Source organism: Nilaparvata lugens, chromosome 7 (assembly GCF_014356525.2).
Source record: "Nilaparvata lugens isolate BPH chromosome 7, ASM1435652v1, whole genome shotgun sequence".
In the NCBI taxonomy this organism is placed as follows: domain Eukaryota; kingdom Metazoa; phylum Arthropoda; class Insecta; order Hemiptera; family Delphacidae; genus Nilaparvata; species Nilaparvata lugens.
Genome location: NC_052510.1, coordinates 53010899 through 53025256, shown reverse-complemented (window position 1 = coordinate 53025256; position 14358 = coordinate 53010899). Strand labels below are relative to the sequence as shown.

General features: G+C 32.7%; 1 protein-coding gene across 1 annotated transcript in view; it reads left to right on the top strand.

The window, feature by feature from the left end:
• The window catches only part of LOC120352466 (aquaporin AQPAe.a-like), a gene marked incomplete at its 3' end in the record, with an annotated part of 112765 nt that overhangs the window by 35663 nt on the left and 62744 nt on the right, over window positions 1-14358 (top strand).

Here is a 14358-nt window from a genome sequence, read left to right as displayed (position 1 = left end):
AGCCCAAAACTGTTCCTTTCCCAAATTTGGGTAGAAATTATCAAAAAATAGGTTATGTTTATCACTTAAAAAGTTTTGTCCAATTTCTAATCATGTAGGATATCAGTTCAAGCACTTTTCTTGTAATCAATTCCATGAATTATTTTACAGCTCACAGAAGTAATTTCTCGACAAATTTATTAAAGTTTAATAGAAACACTTACTTGCTTATTTGGTTAATAACGGAAAATAAAACACAATTGCATGTAAGCTGTTTACTTTAGGGCTAAGGAAACATAGTTATTTTCTAAGAAATAAAATCCAAGTTCCCTTTTTTAAGTAATTTTTGTTATGGAAGCGTTATTATTCATGATAGGAAATTATTTGTCCTGCAATAATGAGCTTCTATGCATTTTTCCAAATAAATCAGATTAACAATACCAACTCTACTCATATATGTTCACAACTCAATTCCACGTCAGTTCTCTTCCATCTCAACATAATCAAAAGCAACAACAGCCTGAAGTCTACCTCTTTTTCCAGCAGGTTGTCTCACCATACCACACGAACTAGTCACAACCCTCTTCTTACACCCCCTCCCCCCAACCATCAATTAGTTTTTTATTCGGAGATAGTATACTGTAGTCTACTCGCCTACTCTATATAAAGTGACACGCAACAGTTCCTTCGAAAACAAAAGCAATGCATTGTCTCTACATCATCTTCACTATCTACGGTCATCATCTTCTTTTCTATCTTCTTCTTGTTCACATCTGCATCTCAATTGTATTTTCCTATTTTTCCTCAACTTTTTTCCATTTTTCTATTTCTTCCTTGTAGCTTTCGATTCTTCTTCTTTTCCACTTCGCATTCAAGCTTTCTCTTCCCTTTGCGTTTCCTTTGTGTTACTATGCAATTTCCATGTATCTTCTCTTTTTGTCTAATTATGTAATTCCACAAATAAACCATATTTTCTTCTCATCTTCATCCATGTTGTTTCCTTGCTTGTTTATCTACACTATAGTGAGGTCCACGTTATAATGACAGTGTTTGATTAGCAATGGTATTGCTATCCTTGTCTTTCAGATAGCACTATCTCATTCTCGCTTTGCTCTGCTGCCAGATCGTCTTTTGACAATTTAGAATCAATAATTAACTAATAAAATATTTTATCTTAATTATGTAAATTCATTATGGAGTCAATTATTATTATTAAACGAAAATCCAAATTAAATGCTGTTATTGCAATATCTCAGTAATTTCCATCCATTATGGAATTATTAAAGAAAATAATTTATTGCTTAATGAAATATAATTGATTATTTTAAACGAGAATGAACAGTTATTATTACATCAATAAACCTGTATCTGCTACCGTCTATAGAAGGCATCGACAAGACAAAGGTTCGACAACGTTTTTCTCCACTGCCATTATAACGTGGACCTTACTAAACGGTATAATAATTCCTATTCTGAATTCTTCCACTGTTCCATTACCAGTAATCTCTCTTCATCCACCTATATGTAAACTTAATAATATTCGTCTCCAAAATCTTTCATTTTTCTTTGTCATTGCTTTCATCCTCTTCTATATTATACTAGTATTATATCCCTTTCCATTAACATCTTTCTTTTTCCCATGATACTTCACAACTCCACATATTATTATCCTGTTGATTCTCTCCCAATCATTAATTTGATAATATTCTGATTGTGGAATGTAATAAATAAAAATGAAATAAAATATTTATCCTTCTCTTCAGTCATCTCCTTTCCACTCTTACTATTTCTCTACTAAGGATTATCTTGCGATCATCATCACACATCAAAAAGACCAATTCCCTTATTCTCAATTCTCATCATTCTTCACACATCAAAATGATCAACAGAGAGAACAATTAGGACACTTTCAAGGTCATGCATCAGGTTACATTACCTTTGTCTTCTCTCTACCCTTCCAAACCCTCACCTCGAAAACATTCTCTAACGCATTCTCCCTCTCATCATATTCTCTTTCTCTATTCTCTCTCTTCATTGTTTCTCCAGTGAGTCACACTTTTCACGAACGTCCCGAGGCAGTCCACGCCACGGTCAAGCGAGGACCGGTTCTTACTCGGCTAGATGCTCTTCTGAAGAATGAGGAATGGTAAAAAGTTATGAGAAACTGGTTTCATCCATTGTTGATACGTGACGATGATTATATTAATTCATCTGTCCAGTTTGTGCAGATGGTATCCTTGCACCGTTAAAAAGAATGGTTTACCGGTGAAAGGAGGAGAGGATTAGACGTAAAATTGTAGAAAACAGTATAAATACTTCATGTAAATAAAAATTTAAATTTGAGTACCCTTTTTAAAATTATTTTGCCACGACATGTTTTGGCTATATAATGACATTATCAAGTCTTGATTATTAACTTGATAATAGAATTATATAGCCGCAACATATTGTGACAAAATAATTTAAAAATGGTACTCAGCTTTATATTTTTGACCGAGCGAAGTGAGGTCTAAGATTCAAGTCGACGGTTGGCATTTCTCTTAATGTTTAAATGTTTAAATGTTTGAATGTTTAAATGTTTAAATGTTTAAATGTTTAAATGTTTAAATGTTTAAATGTTTAATGTTTAAATGTTTAAATGTTTAAATGTTTAAATGTTTGAATGTTTAAATGTTTAAATGTTTAAATGTTTAAATGTTTAAATGTTTAAATGTTTAAATGTTTAAATGTTTAAATGTTTAAATGTTTAAATGTTTAAATGTTTAAATGTTTAATGTTAAATGTTTAAATGTTTAAATGTTTAAATGTTTAAATGTTTAATGTTTAAATGTTTAAATGTTAAATGTTTAAATGTTTAAATGTTTAAATGTTTAAATGTTTAAATGTTTAAATGTTTAAATGTTAAATGTTTAAATGTTTAAATGTTTAAATGTTTAATGTTTAAATGTTTAAATGTTTAAATGTTTAAATGTTTAAATGTTTAAATGTTTAAATGTTTAAATGTTTAAATGTTTAAATGTTTAAATGTTTAAATGTTTAAATGTTTAAATGTTTAAATGTTTAAATGTTTAAATGTTTAAATGTTTAAATGTTTAAATGTTTGAATGTTTGAATGTTTAAATGTTTATATGTTGCGCATTTACGGCGAAACGCAGTAATAGATTTTCATGAAATTTGTCAGGTATGTTCCTTTCTTAATTGCGCGTCGACGTATATACAAGGTTTTTGGAAATTTCGCATTTCAAGGATAATATAAAAGGAAAAAGGAGCCTCCTTCATACGCCAATATTAGAGTAAAAATCAGACTATAGAATTATTCATCATAAATCAGCTGACAAGTGATTACACAGATGTGTGGAGAAGCCAGTCTATTGCTGTATTTCCAAAGGTCTATAGTTTCAATCAGGTACTTGTGGATGAGAATACTGCGTGAGGTCTACTGTTCACAGAACTACTAGTTATTTATATTCAAAAGTAGCCTTGAAGAGAAAAGATAAATACTTCATATATGTCACTTCATTGTAGTAAATGTCATATATATAACATCACATATGCACAGCAATAGATGAGAGAATAATCAAGAAACGAGAAATGAAATAATGTGAGTCATTCCATGTCTGTTTCAGTTACATTTATTGTTTGTATCGTTTATACTGTATTAAGGTGCGTACAGATATACGCGCCGCGAACATGAGCAATTCACTTTTAATCAGCTGACTATATCTGTATTTTCACAGAAACGGTAAGATACAGATATAAAAAGCTTGGCGTCAGCTGATTAAAATTGAATTGCTCATGTTCGCGACTCGTAAATCTGTACGCACCTTTACAAATCGTATTTATCAAGTATTCAAAAAATATGCATTTCAAGATTATTTCAAAATATTGATAATATATTCAGATTTGTTTAAACTGTTAATCTTCGGTAATATCGAAATAAAGAGTCTTTATTTGTTATTTCAACTATTTATTTGATTCTTCAAGAGCATAATATTTTGAAATGAAATGAATTTATAAAATTCTTTATTAGGCGGAGTTAGGACCTCTCAACCTCGATACTACAAATGCAATAAATGAATTAACAGTACAGTATAACTTAATATATAAATAAAAATAAAAATATCGCTACAAAATAGAAGCATAGTTGGAACAAAACAGTCAATCTGCATTTGGACTAGAAAATCAATTACCTATATAATGCGAGATACAATATTAGAAGAAGGATATATCAATAGTTATAATCATACACACAACATTCACACAGCCCACCAAACTAGTTGCAAGTGCCATATTTTAATTTTTTATCATTATTTTTGAGAATTCACGAATGTGAATATATTTTATAATGGAAGGGAAATTCTATGAGAAAAGACTCTTTGTTGTTTGGCTTTTTAGTTTCGAATGATTTTCCTTTGTTTGCTACAGTATTCATGGAAGCTCTACTCAAAAAGTGTTTATTCTATGCATTGCAGTGAATTGCATATAGTGCAGTGTTGCATTCTATGTTTGCACCCGCTTAACATGTGCATCATGCATACTCTGCACGCTCCCGTTCTCCTCCTATCTCATTTTCTTCTCCTTCTTCTTCCTCCTCATTTTTCCTCTTAGTTCTTCTATTTTTATATTTTAATCATCTCATTCTAATCTGTTATCATATTCCTAAGGCACTATTAATTTATTTCAGCATTACACAATAATTATTCATTCTCCACTTCTCTCTTGCCCAACATAAAATATTTCATAAAAATATTTCATCGAAAGAGAACAGAGTTATTCTTATAAATTCCGGCGGCTTCTCCTTTTATTTTTATACTCCGGACGAACGACTATCGTACAACTCACAACAAATCACCCAGAAGTATCAGAGCCAAGATGAAAAAATGGAATGTAAACACGGCGAAGAAGGTGGATCAGAAGCTATGAAAATGAGTTGAACACATTTTATAGCACCAGTGAATAAGGCGGCAAACTTTTTTCAGGTTGTTTCTATTCATTTCGTTTTTGAAATACACACGATTTGATTAGAGGTAGCACATTCAGCCACTTCACGGTTGGCTAACGCCAAACATATGCTAAGGATAATGTAGTTAGCGGCTATTTTTATTTACTGTGGAGTGTTTCTTAAAAATATTTCTTGATAAAAAGCGAAGGCGAGGCCTGGCTCAAAGTTTGGCTGACCAACTTGTGTTTGTTCAATTTCAAAGTACATTTTTCACTGCGGCCTAGTTTCATTTGACAGATAGTTATTCTCCCACTTGATGGATTAGAATAGGCATGCTATCTTTTAATTGCTTAATAAATAAAAAACTGAAACAGTTAGTTGGTTGTTGGTGGGGTTTAAAAATACCGAGCCACTCAGATGTGAACACAGTTTTGATTCTCAGACATTAAACTCAAGGGTCTGCATTCGTTAGAATCCTCCAAGATTGATGTGTTCTCTTACGATGTGTTTCATAGCTTAGATGGATTTTGAGTGTCTTAATGGATGGTATGAAGCATGTGAAGCATCAAAGGGTTGCAATGACCTTGTATGTGGGTGGAAGGGTGGCCTTGAGTTGAGATGAAGCATGTTGTTTTAGCTATGTATTCACCACAAATCTACTATGTATCGTTTACAATTTACCCAGATCCTGATCTGATCCGATTATGCTCACCTACGCTGTTTAAAAACATAATCAGAATTTATTATTCGTTGAGGATCTGAGAATTTTGAAGTTTGGAGATTTATGGAATCACTTCAACTTGAAATAAAAACACATACACATCTTATTTGAAAGTTTTCCATGTGAAATACAATCAAATTCCAAAATTTTCGAAAGTTTTCCATGTGAAATACAATCAAATTCCAAATTTTTTTATTTTGTTTGAGCCCAATCTTCTTGTCCCACAATAATCGTAGCATATGAGAATAATATCACAGAATGCAGAACTCACTCAAAAAATCATTATAGAACTATTTTCATCAGTTCAAATGTCCTAAGCGGCATGTAGACAAGGAATGTAGAGTCAGAAGGTTATTGGCGGCCACTGCTTGTCAAAGTCTCTAGATGATATTGAAGAACTAATCGAAATGAGAGAAATATTGCTCTCAAATAGGATGGAATAAAATGCGTTACAAATACCGTAATTCAATGATCAATAATAATGTCATAACTTCACTTTTCATTAATTCCACACCATTCCTGACCATAGTCAGTGAACCAATCATAATATGATCTGACCAATCATGGTTGTGAACCTATTTAGAAAACCACTGATTTTGACAACTTCTTAGTCTTTTTCATTCAATATGAATAATTACCACAATATTAACTTCTCAACTACACAAAAAGTGGGAATAACATAATGGAAAGCACTAGCAGCCACTAACTTGTCATCTACACATTCCCTGTCCATAAGCTGCTTTAGTTTTTCTATATGAAATCTGAAATTTAGCCTCTCATAAAACCTCCTCTCGATAATAAAGTCCCTAGATAATATTGAAGAACCAATCGAAATGAGAGAAATATTGCTCTCAAATAGGTTGGAATAAAATGAGTTACAAATACTGTAATTCAATGGTCAATAATAATGTCATAACTTCACTTTTAATTAATTCCACACCATTCCTGACCATAGTCAGTGAACCAATCATATGATCTGACCAGTCATGCTTTTGAACCCATTAAGATTGATGTGTAAATGAGAAATGTTGGTGGGAAATAACATAATGGAGAGCACTGGTAGCCAGTTACTTGTCATCTAAACATTCCCTGTCCATAAGCAGCTTCAGTTTTTTATATGAAATCTGAAATTTAGCCTCTCATAAAACCTCCTCTCGATAATAAAGTCCCCAGATAATATTGAAGAACCAATCGGAATGAGAGATATATTGCTCTCAAATAGGATGGAATAAAATGAGTTACAATTACCGTAATTCAATGATCAATAATAATGTCATAACTTCAATTTTCATTAATTCTACACCATTCCTGACCATAGTCAGTGAACCAATCATATGATCTGACCAATCATTCTTTTGAACCCATTTAGATTTATGTGTAAAGAAGAAATATTGGTGGGAAATAACATAATGGAAAGCACTGGTAGCCAGTTACTTGTCATCTACACATCCCTGTCCATAAGCAGCTTCAGTTTTTTATATGAAATCTGAAATTTAGTCCCTCATAAAAATTCCTCTCAATAATAAAGTCCATGGATGGATTTATAGAGTGTAGGACAGAATAGATGAGAAAAATGCTTTTTTCAAATAGGGTGGAATAAAATAAGTTACAAACTATCCTATTATCGATAACGATTATTCAAATATGAATAAAATTTCAATAAAATGATGCAAATTCAACTCCTTATTGTGATCCCTTAAACTGACTGTTGTCTATGACGTTGGTTGCAGGTGAGCAGAAAGATAAAAGGATCAGATCAGGATCAGGATGGTGAGAGGTGGCGGTACGCGATCAGAGCAGGGCCTATCTGCGCAGGACAAGGCCGAATTGGTGCTGCTTCACGCATCAGGCCTGACCGGCAGTCAAACGGCCCTCGAGTTCCACACTCGGCACCCTGACAAGCCGCTTCCTGACCGCTCGACGGTCGGAACTCTCCACGACAAGTTCAGACGTACCGGCTCCGTATCCAGTCGAACCAGGTTCTCCCACTAACCTAATTATGGCTATTAGATAACTAACATAGCCTAACGTGGCACTAATAACTCCACTGCTACTGAGGTCCGCATGCTGGAGAGCTGAAGGGTGTCCTCCTGACTGCTGTTGAGGAGTTGGAAGCTGATGATTTGAAATAAGATTATTGGGCATCGATTAGTGGAATTAATTCATGAATTAGAAGCTGAAGAGGAAATGGAAGATTATTAGTAATTAGATGATCATTGGGGATTATAAGCTGATTGGGAATTGAAAGAAGATGGTAGGAATCAATTGGATGAATGTATTCATGAATTAGAAAATGAAGATGAAAAGAAAGATTATTAGTGATTGGATGATCATTGTGAATTAGAAGCTGATTGGAAATTAGAAGCTGATTGGAAATTAGAAGCTGATTGGGAATAAGAAGCTGATTGGGAATTAGGAGCTGATTGACAATCAGAGGATGATTGGGATTGGGATATGAACGGGAATTAAAAGATGATTGTTATTTTGAAGCTAACTAGTAATTGAAAGATGTTTGGGAATTAGAAGCTGATTGGGAATTAGAAGCTGATTGAGAATTTGAAGCTGATTGAGAACCAGAGGATGATTGGGAATTGAAATATGATTGGGATTGGAAGATGAACGGGAATTAAAAGATGGTTGTGATTTGGTAGCTGACTAGGAATTGAAAGATAATTGGGAATTGGAAGCTGACTAGAATTGAAAAATGATTGGGAATTAGAAGCTGATTGGGAATTAGAAGCTTATTGAAAATTAGAAGCTGATTGGGAATTAGAAACTGATTGGAAATTAGAAACTGATTGGAAATTAGAAGCTGATTGAGAATTAGAAGCTGATTGGGAATTGAAATATGATTGGGATTGGAAGATGAACGGTAATTAAAAGATGGTTGTGATTTGAAAGCTGACTAGGAATTGAAAGATGATTGGGAATTAGAAGCTGATTAGGAATTAGAAGCTGATTGGGAATTAGAGGATGATTTGGAATTTAAATATGATTGGGATTGGAAGATGAACGGTAATTAAAAGATGGTTGTGATTTGAAAGCTGACTAGGAATTGAAAGATGATTGGGAATTAGAAGCTGATTAGGAATTAGAAGCTGATTGGGAATTAGAAGCTGATTGGGAATAAGGAGCTGATTGGGAGTTAGAAGCTGATTGGGAATTAGAAGCTGATTGGGAATAAGGAGCTGGTTGGGAATCAGAGGATGATTGAGAATTGAAAGATGATTCTGATTTGGCAGCTGACTAGGAATCGGAAAAGGATTGGGTATTGGAAGATGATGATGTTTAAAATAAGATTAGAAGATTGGAAGGTGATAAGAAACTAAATGATGAATAATTCAATGATTAATGGGAATTCGATGATGAATGGGAGTTATTTAGGATTTTGTAGATGATATGGAATTGAACCTCGCTAAAGAATTGAAAGATATAGGCTCAAGTGTAACGAACACAGAAAGGTAAGATGTTCAGAAGTTTTGACAATAGTACCCAAGAAAAATGGATATTGAAGAATAGAAGAAATTTGTCCCTTCTCTTTTACTGCAAGTAAAAGCTGATTGATATTTGTGTGTGGCTCCTCTCTTCTTCAAGCGGAATATTGTACAGTCACGAACTCAATCTGTAAAATAATACCTTCAGAAGATAATATAAGCTAAATCCTTTGAAAATATCTTATGTAATGTCCTCCTCACATTCACTTCAATTACGCCACTACTCAGATCGGCTCTGGATAATCATCTAGGTTGTAAGGTCTTCATAAAGTTGAGTTATACAGTATAAGAAAGAGATTTGAATATTATTTTACAACTCCAATTTCTACAATAAGATGGATTGCTTGTATGGGACTTGAAGGGTAACATTGGAAAACTGTTGATGGGAATCCCTGTTTTAGATAGCATACAGCCTTATTAATTTTTACTACTTACTAGTATTTTCGTGATTCAGAGGATGAGAGTCCTAGATTGAACATCAAGCTTCATCTCATCAACACCTAGAACATAATAATTCATATTAGTTTATGTATTGAACAATTTTACATTACTTGTCAAAATTGGACAAAATTTATGAAGTGATAAACATAACCTATTTTTGGACGATTTCTATCCAAATGTTGGAAAGGAACAGTTTTGGGCTTCAAGCCTTTTGATCCTTTCCCAATAGTTGAGAATGATATTGTATCCATCAATGTATAAATAAATAAATAAATTTCCTTAGTCCAATAACCTAGGAGCATTTCATAAAATAATTATTTAATAGCGTCCTTTCATTTTTCAAATCATTGATTACTTAGTCGTCAGAGAGAGAGAGTGTTTGCCTGAAACTCAATTTCATGAAACTTTACTGGACAGGAAAAACACAACGATGAAATGGCCCATCATGATGTAGTTGGGAGAGAAAACAAATCGTCACTTCAAAACTATAAACTAAATTTCTTATTTATGAAATAGAATTATAGTACCCTTTGAAATTAATAAAATATCAAAAAACAAGAATACAAATTGTATAATATTTTATTAATTTTAAAGGTACTATAATATTCTATTTTATAAATACAAGAAAATAGCCCTGAATTCATACATTTTAAATTTTTTATATATGTTGTATAAGGAGGAGCTTTACAAATTTAAATATGACCTGTTATACTAGAATCTCATTTTCGCCAAGATTAGAGTTCCATTCTACCTTCACCAATTCAGCTTGTCAATCAGAATTGAATTTGATGCCTCGATGTATTCGAACACTTGCTTGAAGCTTGAAGGTGATCAACTTTATAAATTTGATAATTCTAAACTGAACTAGTAGCTACATAGAATCCCATCTCAAGGGTTAATGCCCTTTTCTAATGGTCACTAAACCTCATTTGTGTTTATAATTGAAATAGCCTACCACCAGCCGACAAACGATGCTTGATGCCTGGAGTTGACTGTCTCCCACAATGCTTGAAATAGTTGATGACATAGCTATTGGCACACTAGCAACTAGAAACCAGAAGCTGGCATCGATACAAATCTCAACTCACGTGTGTGTATTTTATTAATTTAGATTAGGAGATGAGCCAGATTGTGTTCGGAAGTTTTGAAAACAAAACCTCCTGTAAAATGATCGTTAGTTGAAAGTGATCGTTTGTTTTTATACGTATAAAAGGATGATTGTTTGTTTCCACAATCAATTAATCATTTTAACAAGACCGAATTATTAGAGAAATCACTATTTGGAAATCGGGAATGAACCTTCTCTAAATTGTTAGTTGTCAGTCAAAACGAGCCTATATTGAGGTTACTTGATTGATTGAAACATCTCAATAACAAGTGGATTAACTATTTTTGACGAATTATTAAAAAGAGAGAGTCTTTAATAAAGCTCTGCAAAACATCCACATTTAGAGGAATTCATTCCCTATTTATAAGGGTTTTCCCTATGTAACTCAATAAGGTTAATGATAAACAATAATTTCAGGTACAACTTTTATATTGTTTCTATATTCTTCAGATAGCTTTGAAAAATCATTTTTATGTTCACTTATAAGCGGATAAACTACGAAAGATTATTCCATACACTAGTTCATATATAAAGATTGAGTTCGAGATTAATCAAAGGCATTTTTGCTCTGCTGATAACTTTCCACTCTGATGAATATTGTACTTGTAATTTCGACGAAATGAATAATATTATATTATTATTTATTAATATTAAATGATAATATTCTATGTCTTGAATTTTCTTGGGCATAAGGATATAGCATTTTACAACTCAAATTTCTCCTTAGTGCAAAGCACTGGTTACCTGCTAGTCCTAACAATTTTTCAAAGAGTAAAGGCTACATAACTCCACCATAAGGTTGCAGATTAGTATTTGATGGACATTCAGTTAGATCAACGTCAGCTATTTACCTAGTTTCATGTTTTCGCGGTCAACCTTGTTTTCAACCATCAACCGTTCTTCTGCAATAGGAAATCGTAATAAACAAATAGGACCTTGAAAATGAAAGCTGCCCGTTCAACATGCCATGGGCAGCCGCTCTTATAAATAAACATTATTTGCTCATTACCTATTCAAAGTCTCGCGGCTATTTTTCAAAGCAAATGCACGAGAAAAATTATTATTCCTCCCTGGGAAATTATTCCAGTATTTCCTGGGTGTTTTGATCGATACTCTCTTAAAATGTTAAAATGACAAAAAAATTCTAATTATAGTTTCGACTCAATTGCAAAAAATACGGGAAAAGTCATAAACACGTAAATTTATTAGGAATGTCCGGAGTTGTACGACTGCTTCACACGGTAGGCCTTCGAGTTAAGAAATGAAATCAAGTCATGTAATGAAATTCAAATTACAGAAATGAATACAGGCCTCTTATATCCAATGAAGGAAAATGCTTCAGTTTCTACTTATTATTTCCATGATCGAATCTACAAAACTGAAATATAGTTTTTCTCACATGAAAAATTTGAAATACGTGAATCAGTCATTCGAGATAGGAATGAGAATCAGTCTTGTGATTCAGATGATTCGACGCATTGCAATTTTATTCTCGGAATTAAATAGGCCAATGTTATGATGCTATTTTACTCAGTAATGTTGGATGAGGAAGAATAATAGATAATAGATACCGTATTGCGTGTTTCAAAGTATTATAATCTACATTCTACAGAAATTAAGCGACTGTCAACAGGAAATGGACAACTTGCTCGTGATTAATCCGAAACGTATATTTGATACTGAATAAGATTGATTTCAATGAATTTCTAAACTACACCGAATGGATTTACATTCTCAATCATGGAATTAAGTTTATCAAAATCAGTCGAATTCACTTATTCCTGAATAATTTTTAATAGTGATACCTGTACATAGTTCACTGCAAATTGAACCTTTTTGCTGTTTTCAAATATTTAGGAAAAAATTATTCCTTTGCGGATCAGATATCTTGATAATCACTGACATTTATGGTTTAACTGCTTGAATTCTTCAATTTGGTTTGATTATTGCCAGTAATTTTCAAAGATAACTGAGCATTCAGTTATCAAGAATATCTAACAAATTGACAATTTGTTCAAACAATTCAAATACTTGCGTAAAAATACCGTTCCAATAGAACTAGTACCTATTTCTACTTGCATTCAATATAATTTGAGATGTCTTCTACACATTTGACACCGTTTAATAGGTCTATAGGTCTATAGGTTTATTTAATAGGTCTATTATCATATGAAATTATTGTGCAATAGTTTTCAATGAATGACGAATGGATGAGAGTAAAAGTTCAATCTACGGTCAAGGCCAATCGAGAAAAATGATGCACGGTTAAAGTGGAATGAATGAAGCCAGACATGGTGGAACGGGAAAGTCATTTCTCTTCGAATTTAGTTTTAGGTTTCGGGAGCAAGCCGTGACACACCCTTCATGCATTCATCAGACATCCTTCAGACATTTATCAGACATCCATTCAATCCCTGAATGAATAGAAACCCTTCAGAATAGAGTCGCACACTTTTTATCAAATGATAACGAGACTATGATGGAAAGATATGAAGACTATGATATAATAAAATATACTCGTATAAATCAATGTAATGATTGTAGCTCACACTTTAATAGTTCATGTAATGAGGTCTGTGGTTACTAGCTCAAATTCGGTCCCTCAACCTTTCAATACTTCCCACGCACACTTGCGATCGGTCTTGATTTTGATAAACGTGTGGTTTTTTATCTCGCATTAGTGGTTAGAAACGTTTCAATAGTTGTTATCAGAGTTCAGTCTCAACGTATCTGCCGCTTGTTGTGAATTTTTAATAGGGAAATTGAACTTGAGAGAGAGAGAGACTCATATGAGGATACTTTTCATAATGAAGAGATTGAAGTGTGCGTTCTGTTCATTCGATTTCTGATCTTTTTACAATTGAGTCCTCGAACATCGTTATAAGATTGGGAATTTTTGAGGAAGATAGAGAAAGACACAAATCTGGAAAACTCCAGCAGACGATTCTGAGATTATAAAATATATATATGTTTACTCAAGTTCCATTCAAATCATTTTTAATCGATGAAGAAGAAGTAATAATAAATCTGGAGAGAACATTTTGAGAAAGACACAAATCTAGAGATCTCCAGCTGGTACTCTAGAGTTGGTCCTAAGATGCAGTACATGATTGATGATTCGTTCACATTATGATCATAAACCGATCACATACTAATTACTTTTTATCATAAGCTTTTGTTAATTCGTCAATCAATGAAGAACTTCAATGTCCTTGGAAACGATAAGTCTCAATATCTGGAGAGTTTTGATAAAACATTTACGATATAGTTGAAATTCATCTTGTACAAAAATATAGTATAGTTGATATTGTATAGTTGAATTGTCTTTTAGCCGACTTGGAAGTGGAAATTGATTCTCCAATAACTCCAATCATTGTATTTAAAATACATATAATTTCACTGAATCAGAATATCGGATATCTTGTAAGAGATTGTTTTAGGAAGAAAATAATGCTATTACATTCCTCATAGTCCATTATTATGTAACAAAACCACTGATCACATGCAGTTGCTATTAAAATTGATATAATTAAAATTCCTAAAATTCAAACTTTTTCAAGAAAAGAACCATAATAATTTCCTGCCGTAAAAATCAATTCATCGTGTACTTCGTTGTAAGAAGAGAAGAAGCATTTAGTAGGCTACATGATGCTGATATTCTTACTCAAAGCAT